Genomic DNA, 13712 nt, shown 5'->3' with positions numbered 1-13712 from the left:
CCACAGCTCTTGCAATAGGCATTGATATTGTCTTTTTATTCCACTGTAACCTCCACCACTCTTCCAAGGGGCATTGATTTTGTCTTTTTATTCCACTGTAATTTCCACCACTTTTCCAAGGGGCATTGATATTGTCTTTTAATCCCCTGCGACCTCCATCACTATTCCAAGAAGCATTGAAACCGTCATGTTAAGCTACTGTGACCTCCACGTCTATTCCACGGTGCATTAAAACTTTCTGGTTAAACCACTGTGAACTCCACAGCTCTTCCAAGGGGCATTGATATTGTCTTTTTATTCCACTCTAACCTCCACCACTTTTCCAAGGGGCAATGATATTGTCTTTTTATTTTACTGCGACCTCCACCACTCTTCCAAAGGGCATTAATATTGTCCATTTATTCCACTGTAACCTCCACGTCTCTTCAAAGGGGCATTGATATTGTCTTTTTATTTAATTGGAACCTCCACCACTCTTCCAAGGGGCATTGATATTGTCTTTTTATTCCACTGTAACCTCCACCATTCTTCCAAGGGACATTGATATTGTCTTTTTATTCCACTATAACCTCCACCACTCTTCCAAGGGGCATTGATATTGTCTTTTTATTCCACTGTAATCACCACCACTCTTCCAAGGGGCATTGATATTGTCTTTTTAATCCACAGCGACCTCTACCACTTCTCCAAGGGGCTTTAAAACAGTCTTGATAAGCTTCTGTGACCTCCACGTCTCTTCCAAGGGGCATTAAAAACGCATGGTTAAACCACTCTGATCTCCACAGCTCTTCCAAAAGGCATAGATATTGTCTTTTTATTCAACTTTAACCTCCACCACTCTTCCAAGGGGCATTAATATTGTCTTTTTTTTCCACTGCGACCTCCACCACTCTTCCAAGGGGATTTGATAATCTTTTTAATCCACTGCGACCTCCACCACTCTTCCAAGGGACATTGATATTGTCTTTTTATTCCACTGCGACCTTCACCCCTCTTCCAAGGAACATTGATATTGTCTTTTTTTTCTACTGTAACCTCCACCACTCTTCTAAGGGGCATTGATATTTTCTTTTTATTCCACTGCGACCTCCACCACTCTTCCAAGGGGCATCGATAATGTATTTTTAATCCACTGCGACCTCCACCACTCTTCTAAAGGGCATTAAAAGCGTCTTGTTAAGCTACTGTGACCTCCACGTCTCTTCCAAGGCGTAATAAAACCGTCAATTTAAAACACTCTGAACTCCACAGCTCTTGCAATAGGCATTGATATTGTCTTTTTATTCCACTGTAACCTCCACCACTCTTCCAAGGGGCATTGATTTTGTCTTTTTAATCCACTGCGGCCTCCATCTTTCTTCCAAGAAGCATTAAAACCGTCTTGTTTAGGTACTGTCACCTCCACGTCTATTCCACGGAGCATTAAAACCTTATGGTTAAACCACTGTGTACTCCACAGCTCATCCAAGGGGCATTGATATTGTCTTTTTATTCCACTGTAACCTCCACCACTCTTCCAAGGGGCATTGATATTGTCTTATTAATCCACTGCGACCTCTACCACTTCTTCAAGGGGCTTTAAAACAGTCTTGATAAGCTTCTGTGACCTCCACGTCTCTTCCAAGGGGCATTAAAACCGCATGGTTAAACGACTCTGAACTCCACAGCTCTTCCAAGAGGCATTGATATTGTCTTTTTATTCAACTGTAACCTCCACCACTCTTCCAAGTGGCATTGATATTGTCTTTTTTTTCCACTGCGACCTCCACCACTCTTCCAAGGGGATTTGATAATCTTTTTAATCCACTACACCTCCACCACTCTTCCAAGGGACATTGATATTGTCTTTCTATTCCACTGCGACCTACACCCCTCTTCCAAGGAACATTGATATTGTCTTTTTTTTCTACGGTAACCTCCACCACTCTTCTAAGGGGCATTAATATTTTCTTTTTATTCCACTGCGACCTCCACCACTCTTCCAAGGGGCATCGATAATGTATTTTTAATCCACTGCGACCTCCACCACTCTTCTAAGGGGCATTAAAATCATCTTGCTAAGCTACTGTGACCACCACGTCTCTTCCAAGGGGTATTAAAACCGTCAATTTATACCACTCTGAACTCCACACCTCTTGCAATAGGCATTGATATTGTCTTTTTATTCCACTGTAACCTCCACCACTCTTCCAAGGGGCATTGATTTTGTCTTTTTGATCCACTGCGACCTCCATCTCTCTTCCAAGAAGCATTAAAACCGTCTTGTTTAGCTACTGTGACCTCCACGTCTATTCCACGGTGCCTTAAAACCTTATGGTTAAACCACTGTGAACTCCACAGCTCTTCCAAGGGGCATTGATATTGTCATTTTATTCCACAGTAACCTCGACCACGCTTCCAAAGGGCATTGATATTGTCTTTTTATTTTACTGCGACCTCCACCACTCTTCCAAGGGGCATTAATATTGTCTTTTTATTCCACTGCGACTTCCACCACTCTTCCAAGTGTCATTGATATTGTCTTTTTATTCCACTGTAACTTCCACCACTTTTCCAAGGGGCATTGATATTGTCTTTTTATTCCACTGCGACCTCCACCTCTCTTCCAAGGGGCATTAAAACCATCTTGTTCAGCCACTGTGACCTCCAAGTCTCTTCCACGAGGCATTGATATTGTCTTTTTATTCTACGGCGACCTCTTCATCTCTTCCAAGTGGAATTGCTATTGTCTTGTTATTCCACTGCGACCTCCACGAGTCTTCTAAGGGGCATTGATATTATCATTTTAATCCACTGCGACCTCCACCACTCTGCCAAGGGGCATTAAAGCTGTCTGGTTAAACCACTCTGAACTCCACAGCTCTTCCAAGAGGCATTGATATTGTCTTTTTATTCGACTGTAACCTCCACCACTCTTCCAAGGGGCATTGATTTTGTCTTTTTATTCCACTGTGACCTCTACCACTCTTCCAATGGGCATTGATATTGTCTTTTTAATCCACTACAACCTCCACCTCTCTTCCAAGGGGCCTTAAAGCCTTCTTGTTAAGCTACTGTCACGTCCATGTCTATTCCATGTGGCATTGATATTGTCTTTTTATTCCACTGTAACCTCCACAATTCTTCCAAGTGGCATTGACATTATCTTTTTATTCCACTGTGACTTGCACCTCTCTTCTAAGGGGCATTGATATTGTCTTTTTAATCCACTGTGACCTCCACCACTCTTCCAAGGGGCATTAAAACAGTCTTGCTAAGCTACTGTGACCTCCACGTCTCTTCCAAGGGGCATTAAAACCGTCTGTTTAAACCACTCTGAACTTCACAGCTCTTCCAAGGGGCATTGATATTGTCTTTTTATTCCACTGTAACCTCCACCACTCTTCCAAGGGGCATTGATTTTGTCTTTTTATTCCACTGTGACCTCCACCACTCTTCCAAAGGACATTAAAACTGTCTTGTTATGCTACTGTGACGTCGACTTCTCTTCCAAGGGGCATTAAAACCGTCTTGTAAAGCTACTGTGACCTCCACGTCCCTTCCACGGGGCATTGATATTGTCTTTTATACCACTCCGACCTCCACCACTCTTCCAAGGGGCATTGATATTGTCTGTTTAATCCACTGCGAACTCCACCACTCTTCCAAGGGGCATTAAAACCGTCTTGTTATGCTACTGTGACGACGACTTCTCTTCCAAGGGGCATTAAAACCATCTGGTTAAACCACTCTGAACTCCACAGCTCTTCCAAGGGGCATTTGTATTGTCTTTTTATTCCACTATAACCTCCACCAATCTTCCAAGGGGCATTGATATTGTCTTTTTATTCCACTGCGACCTCCACCACATTTCCATGGAGCATTAAAACCATCGAATTAAGTTACTGTGACCTCCACGTCTCTTCCAAGGAGCGTTAAAACCGTCTGGTTATACCACTCTGAACTCCACAGGTCTTCCAAGGGGAATTATTATTGTCTTTTTATTCCACTGTTAATTCAACCACTCTTCCAAGGTGCATTGATATTGTCTTTTTATTCCACTGCGACCTCCACCAGTCCTCCAAGAGGCATTAAAACCGTCTTGTTAAGCTACTGTGACCTCCACGTCTCTTCCAAGGGGCATTGAAATTGTCTTTTTATTCCACTGTAACCTCAATCACTCATCCAAGGGGCATTGATATTGTCTTTTTTTTCCACTGCGACCTCCACCACTCTTCCAAGGGGCATTGATAATGTCTTTTTATTCCAATGCGACCTCCACCACTCTTCCAAGGCTCATTGATATTGTCTTTTTAATCCACTGCGACCTCCACCACTCTTCCAAGGGGCATTAAAACCGTCTTGTTAAGCTATTGTGACCTCCACATCTCTTCCACGGGGAATTTATATTGTCTTTTTATTTAACTGTAACCTACACCACTGTTCCAAGAGGCATTGATATTGTCTTTTTATTCCACTGTAATCTCCACCACTCTTCCAAGGGGCATTGATGTTGTCTTTTTATTCCACTGCGACCTCCAACACTCTTACAAGGGGCATTCATATTGTCTTTTTAATCCACTGCGATCTCCACCACTCTTCCAAGGGACATTAAAACCGCCTTTTTAAGCTAGTGTCACCTCCACGTCCCTTCCAAGGGGCATTAAAACCGTCAATTTAAACCACTCTCAACTCCACAGCTCTTGCAAGGGGCTTTGATATTGTTTTTTATTCCACTGTAACCTCCAGCACTCTTCCAAGGGGCACTGATATTGTATTTTTATTCCACTGCGACTTTCACCTCTCTTCCAAGGGACATTAAATCCGTCTTGTTAAGCTACTGTGACATCCACGACTTTTTCACGGGGCATTGATATTGTCTTTTTATTCCAATGTAAACTCCACCACTCTTCCAAGGGGCATTGATATTGTCTTTTTAATCCACTGCCACCTCCACCACTCTTCCAAGGGGCATTAAAACAGTCTTGTTAAGCTACTGTGACCTCCAAGTCTCTTCCAAGGGGCAATAAAACCGTCTGGTTAAACCACTCTGAACTCCACAGCTCTTCCGAGGGGCATTGATATTTTCTTTTTATTCCACTGTAACATCCACCACTCTTCCAAGGGGCATTGATTTTGTCTTTTTATTCCACTGCGACCTCCACCACTCTTCCAAGGGGCATTGATATTGTCTTTTTAATCCACTGCGACCACCACCACTCTTCCAAGGGGCATTAAAACCGTCTTGTTAAGCGACTGTGATGTCGAAGTCTCTTCCAACGGGCATTAAAACCATCTGGTTAAACCACTCTGAACTCCACAGCTCTTCCAAGGGGCATTTGTATTGTCTTTTTATTCCACTATAACCTCCACCACTCTTCCAAGGGGCATTGACATTGTCTTTTTAATCCACTGCGACCTCCAGCACTCTTCCAAGGGGCATTAAAACCGTATTGTTAAGCTATTGTCACGTCCATGTCTATTCCACTGGCCATTGATATTGTCTTTTTATTCCACTGTAACCTCCACCATTCTTCCAAGGGGCATTGATATTGTTATTTTATTCCACTGCGACTTCAACCTCTCTTTCAAGGGGCATTGATATTGTCTTTTTATTCCAATGTAACCTCCAGCACTCTTCCAAGGGGCATTGATATTGGCTTTTTATTCCACTGCAACTTCCACCTCTCTTCCAATGGGAATTAAAACTGTCTTGTTAAGCTACTGTGACCTGCACGTCTCTTTCACGGGGCATTGATATTGTCTTTTTATTCCACTGTAACCTTCACCACTCTTCCAAGTGGCATTGATATTGTCTTTTTATTCCACTGCGACCTCCACCACTCTTCCAATTGGCATTAAAACCGTATTATTAAGCTTCTGTGACCTCCAGGTCTCTTCCAATGTGCATTAAAACCGTCAATTTAAACCACTCTGAACTCCACAACTCTTGCAAGAGGCATTGATATTGTCTTTTTACTCCACTGTAACCTACATCACTCTTTCAAGGGGCATTGATATTGTCTTTTTATTCCACTACGACTTCCACCACTCTCCCAAGGTGCATAAAAAACATCTTGTTTAGCTACTGTAAGGTCCATGTCTATTCCACGGGGCATTGATATTGTCTTTTTACTCCACTGTATCCTCCACCACTCTTCCAAGGGGTATTGATATTGTCTTTTTATTCCACTGCGACTTCCACCTCTCTTTTAAGGGGCATTGATATTGTCTTTTTAATCCACTGCGACCTCCACCACTCTTCCAAGAGGCATTAAAACAGTCTTGTTAAGCTACTGTGACCTCCACATCTCTTCCAAGGGGCATTAAAACCGTCTGGTTAAACCATTCTGAACTCCACAGCTCTTCCAAGGGGCATTAAAACCGTCTGGTTAAACCATTCTGAACTCCACAGCTCTTCCAAGGGGCATTGATATTGTCTTTTTATTCCACTGTAACCTCCACCATTCTTCCAAGGGGTATTGATATTGTCTTTTTAATGCATTGCGACCCCCAGCACTCTTCCAAGGGGCATTAAAACCATTTTGTTATACCACTCTGAACTCCATAGCTCTTTCAAGAGGCATTGATATTGTCTTTTTATTTCGCTGTAAACTCCACCACTCTTTCAAGGGGCATTGATATTGTCTTTTTATTCCACTGCGACCTCCACCACTATTCCAAGGGGCATTAAAACTGTCTTGTTAAGCTACTGTGACCTCCACGTGTCTTCCACGGGGCATTGATATTGTCTTTTTAATCCACTGTGACCTTCACCACTTTTCCAAGGGGCATTAAAACCGTCTTGTTAATCTACTGTGACCTCCAAGTCTCTTCCAAGGGGCAATAAAACCATCTGGTTAGACCACTCTGAACTCCACAGCTCTTCCAAGGGGCATTGGTATTGTCTTTTTATTCTCCTCTAACCTCCACCACTCTTCCAAGGGGCATTGACATTGTCTTTTTATTCCACTTCGACCTCCATCATTCTTCCAAGGGGCATTGAAATTGTCTTTTTATTCCACTTCGACCTCCATCATTTTTCCAAGGGGCATTGATATTGTCTTTTTATTCCACTGCCACCTCCACCACTCTTCCATGGGGCATTGATATTGTCTTTTTATTCCACTGTATCCTCCACCATTCTACCAAGGGGCATTAAAACTGTCTTGTTAAGCTACAGTGACCTCCACATCTCTTCCACGGGGCATTGATATTGTCTTAAAAATTACTCTGTAACCTCCACCACTCAACAAAGGGGCATTGATATTGTATTTTTATTCCACTGCGACCTCCACCACTCTTTCAAAGGGCATTAAAATCATCTTGTTAAGCTACTGTGACCTCCATGTCTCTTCCACGGGGCATTGATATTGTCTTTTATTCCACTGCCACCTCCACCACTCTTCCAAGGGGCATTGATATTGTCTTTTTAATCCACTGCGACCTCCACCACTTTTCCAAGGGGCATTAAAAACGTCTTTTTAAGCTACTGTGACCTCCACGTCACTTCCAATGGGCATTAAAACCGTCTGGTTTAACTACTCTGAACTCCACTGCTTTTCCAAGGGGCATTGATATTGTCTTTTTAATCCACTGTTACCACCACCACTCTTCCAAGGGGCATTGATATTGTTTTTTTATTCCACTGCGACCTCCACTACTTTTCCAAAGGGCAATGATATTGTCTTTTTATTCCACTGCGACCTCCACCACTCTTCCAAGGGCCATTAAAACCGTTTTGTTAAGCTACTTTGACCTCCACGTCAATTCCACGGGGCATTAAAACCGTCAATTTAAACCACTCTGAACTCCACAGCTCTTGCAAGGGGCATTGATGTTGTCTTTTTTTGCAATGTAACCTCCAGCACTCTTACAAGGGGCATTGATATTGTCTTTTTATTCCTCTGCGACTTCAACTTCTCTTCTAAGGTGCATTGATATTGTCTTTTTAATCCACTGCGACCTCCACCACTCTTCCAAGGGGCATTGAAACAGTCTTGTTAAGCTACTGTGACCTCCACGTCTCTTCCAAGGGGCATTAAAACCGTCTGGTTAAACCGCTCTGAACTCCACAGCTCTTCCGAGGGGCATTGATATTGTCTTTTTATTCCACTGTAACATCCACCACTCTTCCAAGGGGCATTGATTTTGTCTTTTTATTCCACTGCGACCTCCACCACTCTTCCAAGGGGCATTGATATTGTCTTTTTAATCCACTGCGACCTCCACCACTCTTCCAAGGGGCATTAAAGCCGTCTTGTTAAGCGACTGTGATGTCAAAGTCTCTTCCAAAGGGCATTAAAATCATCTGGTTAAACCACTCTGAACTCCACAGCTCTTCCAAGGGGCATTTGTATTGTTTTTTTATTCAACTATAACCTCCACCACTCTTCCAAGGGGCATTGACATTGTCTTTTTATTCCACTGCGACCTCCAACACTCTTCCAAGCGGCATTAAGACCATCTTGTTAAGCTACAGTGACCTCCATAACTCTTCCACGGGGCATTGATATTGTCTTTTATTCCACTGTAACCTCCACCACTCTTCCAAGGGACATTGATATTGTCTTTTTATTCCACTGTGACCTCCACCACTTTTCCAAAGGGAATTGATATTGTCTTTTTAATCCACTGCGACATCCTCCACTCTTCCAAGGGCATTAAAACAGTCTTGTTAAGCTACTGTGACCTCCACTTCTCTTCCAAGGCTCATTAAAACCGTCTGGTTAAACCACTCTGAACTCCACAGCTCTTCCAAGGGGCATTGATATATATATTTTTTCCACTGTAACCTCCAAAACTCTTCCAAGGGGCATTGAATTTGTCTTTTTTTTCCACTGCGACCTTAACCACTCTTCCATGGGGCATTGATATTGTCTTTTTAATCCACTGCGACCTCCACCACTCTTCCAAGGGGCATTAAAACCGTCTTGTTAAGCTACTGTCACGTCCATGCCTATTCCACTGGGCATTGATATTGTCTTTTTATTCCACTGTAACCTCCACCATTCTTCCAAGGGGCATTGATATTGTTTTTTTATTCCACTGCGACTTCAACCTCTCTTTCAAGGGGCATTGATATTGTCTTTTTATTCCAATGTAACCTCCAGCACTCTTCCAAGTGGCATTGATATTGTCTTTTTGTTCCACTGCAACTTCCACCTCTCTTCCAAGGGGCATTAAAACTGTCTTGTTAAGCTACTGTGACCTCCACGTCTCTTTCACTGGGCATTGATATTGTCTTTTTATTCCACTGTAACCTTCACCACTCTTCCAAGTGGCATTGATATTGTCTTTTTATTCCACTGCGACCTCCACCACTCTTCCAAGGGGCATTAAAACCGTCTTGTTAAGCTACTGTGACCTCCATGTCTCTTCCACTGGGCATTGATATTGTCTTTTATTCCACTGCGACCTCCACCACTCTTCCAATGTGCATTGATATTGTCTTTTTATTCCACTGAGACTTCAACCACTCCTTCAAGGAGCATTGACATTGTCTTTTGAATGCACTTCGACCTCCACCACTCTTCCAAGGGGCATTAAAGCAGTCTTGTTAATCTACTGTGACCTCCACGTCTCTTCCAATAGGCGTTAAAACCGTCAATTTAAACCACTCTCAACTCCACAGCTCTTGCAAGGTGCTTTGATATTGTTTTTTATTCAACTGTAACCTCCAGCACTCTTCCAAGGGGCATTGATATTGTCTTTTTATTACACTTCGACTTTCACCTCTCTTCCAAGGGACATTTAATCCGTCTTGTTAAGCTACTGTGACATCCACGTCTTTTTCACGGGGCATTGATATTGTCTTTTAATTCCAATGTAAACTCCACCACTCTTCCAAGGGGCATTGATATTGTCTTTTTATTCCACTTCCACCTCCACCACACTTCCAAGGGGCATTTATATTGTCTTTTTAATCCACTGCGACCTCCACCACTTTTCCAAGGGGCATTAAAAACGTCTTTTTAAGCTACTGTGACCTCCACGTCACTTCCAATGGGCATTAAAACCGTCTGGTTTAACTACTCTGAACTCCACTGCTTTTTCAAGGGGCATTGATATTGTCTTTTTAATCCACTGTTACCTCCACGAATCTTCCAAGGGGCATTGATATTGTTTTTTTATTCCACTGCGACCTCCACTACTCTTCCAAGGGTCATTGATATTGTCTTTTTATTCCACTGCGACCTCCACCACTCTTCCAAGGGCCATTAAAACCGTGTTGTTAAGCTACTTTGACCTCCACGTCAATTCCACGGGGCATTAAAACCGTCAATTTAAACCACTCTGAACTCCACAGCTCTTGCAAGGGGCATTGATGTTGTCTTTTTTTTGCAATGTAACCTCCAGCACTCTTCCAAGGGGCATTGATATTGTCTTTTTATTCCTCTGTGACTTCAGCCTCTCTTCTAAGGGGCATTGATATTGTCTTTTTAATCCACTGCGACCTCCACCACTCTTCCAAGGGGCATTAAAACAGTCTTGTTAAGCTACTGTGACCTCCACCTCAAAACCGTCTGGTTAAACCACTCTGAACTCCACAGCTCTTCCGAGAGGGGCATTGATTTTTTCTTTTTATTCCACTGCGACCTCCACCACTCATCCAAGCAGCATAAAGACCATCTTGTTAAGCTACAGTGACCTCCACAACTCTTCCAAGGGGCATTGATATTGTCTTTTTAATCCACTGCGACCTCCACCACTCTTCCAAGGGGCATTAAAACCGTCTTGTTAAGCGACTGTGATGTCGAAGTCTCTTCCAAGGGGCATTAAAACCATCTGGTTAAACCACTCTGAACTCCACAGCTCTTCCAAAGGGCATTTGTATTGTCTTTTTATTCCACTATAACCTCCACCACTCTTCCAAGGGGCATTGACATTGTCTTTTTATTCCACTCTGACCTCCACCACTCATCCAAGCGGCATAAAGACCATCTTGTTAAGCTACAGTGACCTCCACAACTCTTCCACGGGGCATTGATATTGTCTTTTATTCCACTGTAACCTCCACCACTCTTCCAAGGGGCATTAATATTGTCTTTTTATTCCACTGTGACCTCCACCACTCTTCCAAGTGGCATTGATTTTGTCTTTTTATTCCACTGCGACCTCCACTACTCTTCCAAGGGGCATTGATATTGTCTTTTTAATCCACTGCGACCTCCACCACTCTTCCAAGGGGCATTAAAACCGTCTTGTTAAGCGGCTGTGATGTCTAAGTCTCTTCCAAGGGGCATTAAAACCATCTGGTTAAACCACTCTGAACTCCACAGCTCTTCCAAGGGGCATTTGTATTGTCTTTTTATTCCACTCTAACCTCCACCACTCTTCCAAGGTGTTAGAACTCTCTTGTTAGGTTTTTTCTATCTTGCTGGTCACATGACCTTGTTTGCCTAATTAATCCTGCTCCGCCCTCCTGGCCTTGCTGGACTTCATTGTAATTTCTACTCTTAAGTTAGCCTGGTGCTTAGTTACCTTTCTCAGTCAGTTTAGCTAGGTCTTCGGACCTTTATGTTCTATGTTGTGTGTTTGTGTTTTACTGCTACAATTTCTGCTAGGAGGTGCCCAACTTTATCCCAGTCCCTAGTTCTTGTAGGGATCCCTCCCTTGCATGTATAGGTCTTCGTACAGACTAGCCGAGGACTTTAGCGGGTCTGATCGCAGGATCAGGTTCCCCGTTACATTGTAGGGATCTAGCTTAGTTCTATTGTAGGGACAGATATCCTTTCTTTCCTTAGTGCTTGTAGCAGATCATAACACAAGGGGCATTGACATTGTCTTTTTATTCCACTGTGACCTCCACCACTCTTACAAGGGGCATTGACATTGTCTTTTTAGTCCACTGCGAACTCCACCCCACTCCAAGGGGCATTAAAACCGTCTTGTTAAGCTACTGTGACCTCCACGTGTCTTCGAAGGGGCATTGATATTGTCTTTTTATTCAACTGTAACCTCCACCAATCTTCCACGGGGCATTGATATTGTCTTTTTAATCCACTGCGACCTCCACCACTCCACCAGGGGGCAATAAAACCGTCTTGATAAGTTACTGTGACCACCACGTCCCTTCCAAGGGGCGTTAAAACCGTCTGGTTATTCCACTCTGAACTCCACAGCTCTTCTAAGGGGCATTATTATTGTCTTTTTATTCCACTGTAACCTCCACCACTCTTCCAAGGGGCATTGATATTGTCTTTTTATTCCACTGCGACCTTCACCAGTCCTCCAAGGGGCATTAAAACCATCTTGTTAAGCTACTGTGACCTCCACGTCTCTTCCACGGGGCATTGGTATTGTCTTTTAATTCCACTGGAACATCCACCACTCTTCCAAGTGGCATTGATATTGTCTTTTTAATCCAGTGCGACCTCCACCACTCTTCCAAGGGGCATTAAAACCGTATTGTTAAGCTACTGTGACCTCCACGTCTCTTCCAAGGCGCATTAAAATCGTCAATTTAAACCACTTTGAACTCCACAGCTCTTGCAAGAGGCATTGATTTTGTCTTTTTATTCCACTGTAACCTACAGCACTCTTTCAAGGGGCATTGATATTGTCTTTTTATTCCACTACGACTTCCACAACTCTCCCAAGGTGCATTAAAAACATCTTGTTTAGCTACTGTAACGTCCATGTCTATTCCACAGTGCATTGATATTGTCTTTTTATGCCACTGAATCCTCCACCACTCTTCCAAGGGGTATTGATAATTTCTTTTTATTCCACTGTGACTTCCACCTCTCTTCTAAGGGGCATTGATATTGTCTTTTTAATCCACTGCGACCTCCACCACTCTTCCAAGAGGCATTAAAACAGTCTTGTTAAGCTACTGTGACCTCCACATCTCTTCCAAGGTGCATTAAAGCCATCTGGTTAAACCACTCTGAACTCTAAAGCTCTTCCAAGGGGCATTGATATTGTCTTTTCATTCCACTGTAACCTCCACCATTCTTCCAAGGGGTATTGATATTGTCTTTTTAATGCACTGCGACCTCCACCACTCTTCCAAGGGGCATTAAAACCATCTGGTTAAACCACTCTGAACTCCATAGCTCTTTCAAGAGGCATTGATATTGTCTTTTTATTTCACTCTAACCTCCACCATTCTTTCAAGGGGCATTGATATTGTCTTTTTATTCCACTGCGACCTCCACCACTCTTCCAAGAGGCATTATAAACATCTTATTAAGCTACTATGACCTCCAAGTCTCTTCCAAGGGGCATTAAAACCTTCTGGTTAAACCACTCTGCATTCCACAGCTCATCAAAGGGGCATTGATATTGTCTTTTTATTCCACTGTAACCTCCACCACTTTTCCTATGGGAATTGATATTGTCTTTTTAATAATATTATTATTATTATTTATTATTATAGCGCCATTTATTCCATGGCACTTTACATGTGATAGGGATATACATAACAAAAGCATTTACATAATCTTAACAAAACGAGTCAGTGACTGGTACAGGAGGAGCGAGGACCCTGCCCGCGAGGGCTCACATTCTAGAAGGGATGGGTGAGGTTACATTAGGTGAGGGTAGAGCTGGTCATGCAGCGGTGGTTACTGCAGGTTGTAGGCTTGTCGGAAGAGGTGGGTCTTCAGGTTTCTTTTGAAGGTTTCCACGGACGGCGAGAGTCTGATGTGTTGGGGTAGAGAGTTCCAGAGTAGGGTGGATGCACGGGAGAAATCTTGTATACGATTGTGGGAGGAGGAGATAAGAGG

Source organism: Phyllobates terribilis, unplaced genomic scaffold (genome assembly GCF_046119375.1).
Source record: "Phyllobates terribilis strain yellow unplaced genomic scaffold, ASM4611937v1 Scaffold_95__1_contigs__length_6072419, whole genome shotgun sequence".
Taxonomy (NCBI): Eukaryota; Metazoa; Chordata; class Amphibia; order Anura; family Dendrobatidae; genus Phyllobates; species Phyllobates terribilis.
This window is presented reverse-complemented; position numbering follows the sequence as displayed.